Here is a 7,389-nt window from a genome sequence, read left to right on the forward strand (position 1 = left end):
TTGGCAACTCTAAACTTAATCAATTGGGAACTCTAAAATGTAGTGAAAGGATAATAGTTTGGTAATTGTTTAAGCTAGGAGAATGTTAACAATGTCTCCACAGGTAAACAAAAAGAAGATAGCCATACGGCTATTCCTGCTGCAGCTCCTGCTACTCCTATAGCTGAAGGAAAGGAGCAAAGAGTGCACCACATGAAAAGGAGGACTGGGGGTACCAACCTCCACTGGGTTCACTTTGCTTTAATTGCCAGACTAAAGAAATATTTAGCTTTGCAACTTGCACATTAACCATGAGAATGGTTTGGCCAGAAATAACAAAAAATCTGTGAGTAAAACAACACGGGTAAGTGGGACATCAGAATATTTAAGTAAAAATGCCCACAACATCGATGTCCACAACGATGAGAAACTAGTAACCTCACCATTGCAATAATAGCCACTTGACCTGCTACTCATTGGAGCCTGATGCCTTAAAAGGCCTCAAGAATTATGAAATTGCATGGGGTCCCATTAATAATTTAAACATTCTGGAACCATGCTGTGGTCTCATAGGAGAAACAGTAACTCCAATCAATGTAACCAGCCTTCAAGTCACATACATAGAACAAATACACACTAATAGTGATGGGGAATACACGGCTTTGGGCCGCCCCTCATTCACACATAATTATTTTGCTTATTGTAATAACATGGACACTACAAGGACAAAAAAATACACAGTCCTCTGTGTTAAAATTTGTATGGAATATTGTGGGAAAGAAACTAAACACTAACATCAGGCCATTGAAGTTGGACCTACTGACTCCCACTGGGGCTTACCACTTAAAGCCCAGACAAGGTAACCCCTGAGGCATAGCAATTATTTGTTAACCAATAGCCATCACTGACTTGCTCTCATTTGGATATTATTAATCAGGTCCACAAGGACAAAATAGAGCCTCCTGATTGTGCATCATGCCCCGAACAGACCCCTGTCCCAGAACCAAGGCTGGTAATAACAGACCAGTGGTCCACATTGCCCTAGAGGGGATAGACCACCTGTGCGCTAGATTGGCTAATCAAATTGGCAAGCGCCTGATTCAGCAACAATGGGGCTTAGCAGATACCATCGTAGATTGGTTTGGGCCTGGAAACTCTGTCAGCAACACTTATGTCATAGCCCAGAAATTGTATAGAATCCAGGCTAGTAGATGCAGTAATATCTAGTGCCCGTGGAGGCCTAGACACCAGCCAAGCCAACCACTTGATCCTGAATAGTTTGAAGGATCTGTCCAGCTCTGTGTCAACTTCACTAGACCTAACGAGATATTTGGACCAGAGACTGATTGGATTGCTAATTAATGAAACTAAATTAAAAGTATTAGAAGAGCAATGTTGGAGGATAGGGCAAGCTTTGACCACCAGCCCTTATGGAGGTGGTGAGTCCCCATCTCTCCCATACCTACCCATGGGAGTGAGGAAGTAGAGAATCCATGAGGGCCCAAAGGCCCACCTGGACAGGCCATAGTATAACCTTTAGCTTTTTGGCCCCTCTGGGGATTCCTCACTCACAGTGAGCCAGAATGGTAACCTCCCTGCCTGTACCAAAGCAGGGACATAGAGACAGAGTCAAGGGCATCGCTTATTCTGAAGGTGTGGGAGCCTCCCTGTACCCCACTTTGATAAGGAAATCTTATGTACCTGCCCATATACCATCATGACGAATCTGTCTAGAAACAAATGCACACCAACCGAGCTGGTCCAAATAAACGGTACCTACTGGTGTTTGACTACACAGACAGACCACTCCATTCAACTGTCTGTTGATGGGACGCGGCTCTACCGCACTTCGGCAATGACGGGTAACCTAACATGGGATCCTGAGTGGCATGGAGGAAGCAAATACTTAGAGAAGGGTCTGCTGGCCCTGCAGGCAGAGATTGAGGAGTTGGTGGCTGACGCCCAAAGGCATATCAGGGTTGGCCATCTGAGGTACACACAGATAGGAGAACCATGGACCATGCCAAAACACCTTACTCTGCGGCACTCAACCAGGTAGTAGAGGTCAAATCTATAATCATGGGCAGCACCTTTATTGGTGATGGAATACTTTGGGGATGAATTTGGGTAGTGTTCTGCTAAATTATGTGAGGAGTTTTGATTATAACATTTATAATAGTGCTGGTGCTATACCAGTGCTTCCAAAGTAAATAAAAACCCTGAAACTGCTGTATTTAACCCGGTGGGTTAAAGAACCCTAAAGTCAAGAGGAAGGAATTGTAGGGGTAAACTGAGGCAGTCCATGGTATCTTGCTGAGAACTTTCAACATAAATCCTAAATTTGAGGTCCAAGATATACACAGATCCCTTCATGCAGCCTTGCAACTAACTTGACCCTGGTTTCTCTGGCAACCACATTCCAACAGGGCCTTATCAAAGTGACTGGTGCCATAATAAGCTGGGCTGAAGTTTTCACACTATCTTCTTTACTGTCAAGTATTAATGAAATATGTTAGGTCTCTTTATTCCCAGGTAAAGGAAGCGTTACCCAAGGACCCTGAGCAACCTTGACATCCGTTAGAACCAGGAGATGGGGTCTACATAAAGGTCCATCAGCGAAAGACCTTTCTAGCCTTCTGCAGGAAAGACCCTTACCAAGTTCTGCTAACCACCAATACCTCTGTGAAGTTCCAAGAACTGACTATCTGGACCCATGCTCTCACTGAAAAAAAGACCCCTTCACCTCGAGATGACTCAACCCCGACTGCTGATAAGCCTCTCTCTTCTTCTGGTCCTGCTTTTCCTCCTGCAGGACAATAAGAGATGAGTACAAGGTGAAGTGCTAGTAACCTCTCCCTTGTCCACTGACAGCATTACCATGCATTCGATGCCAGAAGAACCGAAATATTACAGGGTGACATGCTAGTAACCTCTCCCTTGCATGATGCTGAACCACATCTGTTTCAGGAAAAAAAAAAAGGAATGTCCGTTCTGCTGACACCACCAAAGCCCAAAGATTTCTGACTACAAAAGGACATTAAGAACTGGCCTTGGTGGAAGAAGTGAAGTATTGTATATTGGCAAGGAGAAACTTGTAGGAGTGGTTTGGGTTTCTTTCAGGGTCTAGGCTCTGTGCTTACGGACAGGTACCATCAGCATGTACTGCCCTCCCTAATTGGCTTTTAAATGCAATTAACCCTTAGGTTCCAAATACCCTTTAATTGGATTACCTTAGTAGCTGACCAATTCCAAAATTTGCTTTCAGTCTTATCAGAGGTTCAGAAAATTTCTGTATTACAAGGTCAAATTTATGTGCCCCAAAAATACATATCAGATTGAGAAGCATGCTTTTTATTTAGCCTATAGGATATCTCTCATGTACTAATTATGATATGTTGTGTTATGTTACTATGATTACAGCTCCATCATAGAATTATATTGGGATGTTAATGCTTTTATTGCTTTTGGTTATTTTAGGATTATTGTATTGTTGGTGTCATAAAAGAAATAGCTTTTATGTTTATACTAATTATGTATTGCTGTTATAACCGTCCAAAATTTGTAGGGAAGATCCCCTTGATTTGGAAATAGAAATACAATGCCTAATGAAAATAGAGGTTTAGAAAGTTACTTGTGCTAAAAGCACAAAAGGGGGGAGTGTGGAAGCAAGGGATTTGTATGCAGCCATCTTAGTCTTGTTAGCAAGAGTCAGGCTAATTCTGACTCTTGACAACACAAGAACTGTAATAAGACGCTGCCTTCGCCTCTCACCTCCATATGGAGATAAGGATAGAATGCTGACTCTGGCAGGGACCTTGAGATAAGGAGCATCTGGGTGGAACTAAAATAACTGTTAGCCATTGGTGTTTGTAATGGGAAGGAGACTAATTGTTTATTGTTATTATATGTAATGGACAGTATATAAACTGCTTCATAATTGCTTGTATTGGAAGATCTGCCTGGTGGGGGGCTCCGCCCCCTCGCCCGTTCGAATCAGTTTTTCTCTTGCTTCAGCTCGTAATAAAACTGCCTCTGGCTACTTGTTGCTTACAAACGCAGAGTGAAGGCTTGTTTTCTTCCACAGGTCACTAAATGAAATAAATGGGTAGCAGGTTTAAAACAAATTAAAAAAATAGATCTTTGCACAATGCACACACTCTGTGGAACTCCTTGCCAGAGGTTGTTGTCATGGCCAAGACTATAACAAGGTTCAAAAAAGAGTTAAAAAGTTCATGGAGCTACAAAAGTTCATCAATGGTTAGGATGGATAGGGATGGTGTCCCTAGCCTGTTTGTCAGAAGCTGGCAATAGGCAACAGAGTATAGATCACTTGATTATTATCTGTTCTGTTTATTCTTTCTGGGGCACCTGGCATAGTTGGAAGACAGGATACTGAGCTAGATGGACCTTTGGTCTGACCCAGTATAACCATGCTTATATTCTTAAGAGAAGTGGTCCCCAGAAGAGATAATATTACATATAAACACCAGAAAATTCAAAGTGGTCTGACTGGCCTACAGGTCTTCTTGCCTCATACTTGTTGGCTCTCAGCCAAGAGACATTCCATCTCTGGAACTTGTACATCAGCTATGATGTCCTTCTGGAAGGTTGTCACCTCCCTGATGTCAGAATGTCTTAGTGGATAATCTCAGCAGGTACGTCTCTCACCATGAATGCCCACTCTACCCAAAAGCCGCCTGCATGATCTTCCAGATGTGGGAAACTCCCCAAGTAGATCTGTTCACCACCAGGCAAAACAGAAAGTGCCATCGATTTTGCTGCCAGCAAGGACTCCCTCTCTGATATCATGACTCCTATCATGTTCACAGGGCCTGATGTACACATTCCCTCTGATCCCTCTCATCAACAGGGTCCTGGTAAAGAGGAACAAAGCACAGTTTATCATAATCTCTCCAGCATGGCCTCACTGGCACTGGGTCAGCATGCTCATGAACATGAAGGTGGTCCTTCTCTGGCCCGTTCCCAATCGACCAGAACTCCTGTTGCAAGACCACAGTCAGCTCCTGTACTCCAGCCATATGTCTCTATACCTCTTAGTGTAGAAGGTCCATGGCTGAACCTGGAGGAGTGTACCTGCTCAGAGGAAGTCCAGCAAGTCCTCCAGAGAAATAGGAAGCCATCAATCAGACTCACTTATCTCGCCAAGTGGGCTAGGTTTTCCAACTGGGCATCTGAGCATCTCTCCCTTGCACTCCTTGGTGCAGACCATCTTAGATTACCTACTGCATCTCAGAAACCAGGATTCTGACATACTCTTCCAGATGGTGTTTATCATGACATGATGGTCAGATTCTCGAGAGGCCTTCAGAGATTTTTCCTGCAGGTGCAGACTCCCATTCCACAGTGGGATCTTAACTTGATTTTCAGTATGCTCACTGACCTGCCATTTCAGCCACTAGGCTCCTTCTTCCTTTCCTACCTGTCAGAGAAGGTCACTTTCCTGGTGGTGACGTCAGTGAGATGACTCTTGGAGATTAAAACCTTGACCTTAGAACCACCTTATATGATCTTCTATACAGATAAGGTTCAGCTACGGTCCCACTCAGCTTTCCTGTTGAAAGTAGTGTCTACTTTCCATATGAACCAGTGTTCTGTCTCCAACTACACAAAACCAGGGAGGAGAGGTATCTTCATATGCTGGATGTCCAGAAAGCCATGGCTTTTTACTTGGAATGTACCAAGTTTTTCCATAAATCAACTAAGCTCTTCATTGCTACAGCAGATAGGACGAAGGGCCTTCCAGTTTCCTCACAGAGGGTTTCCAACAGATTATCTCATGCATCAAGATCTGCTGTGAGCTGGCAGGAGTCCCAACACTGACAATCATCAGAGCCCACTCAACTAGAGCTTAGGCATCCTCTGTGGCCAGATGAGGTCTTTGGCAGTGCCGAGCAGAAGAATTACTTTATGGCTACATCTACATTGTGCTCTCTCGTGCAAGAACACATGCAAATAAGGCATGGCAATAAATATTGCCATGCCTCATTTGCCAGAACGGCTCTTGCGCAAGAGGGGGTGCTTGCTCAAGAAGGAGCAGTGTAGACTGTTCCTTTTTGCACAAAAAGCCCCTTGTGCAAAATGGCGGCTCAATAAGTATGCAAATGAGGCATGGCAATATTCATCACCACACTTCATTTGCATATGTTCTTGCACAAGAGAGTGCAATGTAGATGTAGCATTTGTGCTTTGCTTACAATGCTCCTGCTAACATATCCCAGGATGATGTTCATTTCTTTTGTAACAGTACTACATTGTTGACTAATATTTAATTTGTGATCCACTATAATCCCTAAATCTTTTTCTGCAGTACTTCTTTCTAGGCAGTCATTTCCCATTCTTCTCCTCCTCCTCCTCTTCCTCATCCAAGAATCTCATCCACCTCTTTGTAGAAGTGGTGTGTCTGTGGTGCTGCAAAAGAGCAACTCTTCACCTTCCTTACCTTTGGTAAGCTTGCTGCAGTTCTTCGATTTCTTTGTGGTACTGCTGTGTGTCCTTGGTATAGTCCTTCTCCATACCCTGTGCAATCCACTCATAGGGTGGCAGGTTTGCAGAAATGTTGGTGATGCCTAGTACATCAAGAACCTCCACTCTGCTCCCACCCAAACTACCTCCTCCCAGCCTTCCTAAGGCTCTGGGAGGGAATTTGGGTCTGGAAGGGGTGCAGGCTCTCCATGAGAGTTTGGGTGCAGGCTTTGAGTTGGGGCAGAGGATTGGAGTGCAGGAGAGGATGCAGATTCTGGAAGGGAGTTTGGATGCAGGAAAGGGTCTGGGGTGCAGGCTCTGAGATGAAGGCTGAGTGCTGGGTGGAGGCTTTGGGCTGAGATAGGGCTAGGAGTGTGGGAGGGGATGAGGATGCAGGCTCTGGGGAAAGATTGGGGGATGAAGAGGGTGCAGTGAGAGGGGATAGTGGGAGGGAGTTTGGGGACAAGAGTAAGAGGGAGTGGGGTGTATGCTCTAAGAAGGGGTGGGGTATAGGAGAGGGTGCAGCATTCCCTTCTGGTAGAAGCTCCTAGGCAGGGAGAGGTGGGAGGTCTCCACACACTGTTGCCCCCACCCCACCTCCCACAACTCCCTTAGGCCACAAGGGTGCTTGGGGTATGGACAGTGCAGAGAACCACCCCTCTCCAGGGATCATAGGGCTGCTGGTGTTGGCTGGGGGTCCTGGGGCTGAGAAATGCACTGAGAGTGCAGAGGGATGGCAGGTGGAGCAAAGGGAAGGAGGTAGTAGAGTAGATACAGACATTAGGTCTACATAAGCTGCCCTATGCTTATATGCTTCCATAGCCAACCAAGCCACAGAGGGAAGAAGCCTGAGAAAACTTCTCTGTAACAGGATCAGAAGGCAATATATCTGGGCTGAAACAGAGAAGGGCGAATTTTGTTTTGAAA

This window comes from Pelodiscus sinensis, chromosome 3 (assembly GCF_052426305.1).
Source record: "Pelodiscus sinensis isolate ZL-2025 chromosome 3, ASM5242630v1, whole genome shotgun sequence".
In the NCBI taxonomy this organism is placed as follows: Eukaryota; Metazoa; Chordata; order Testudines; family Trionychidae; genus Pelodiscus; species Pelodiscus sinensis.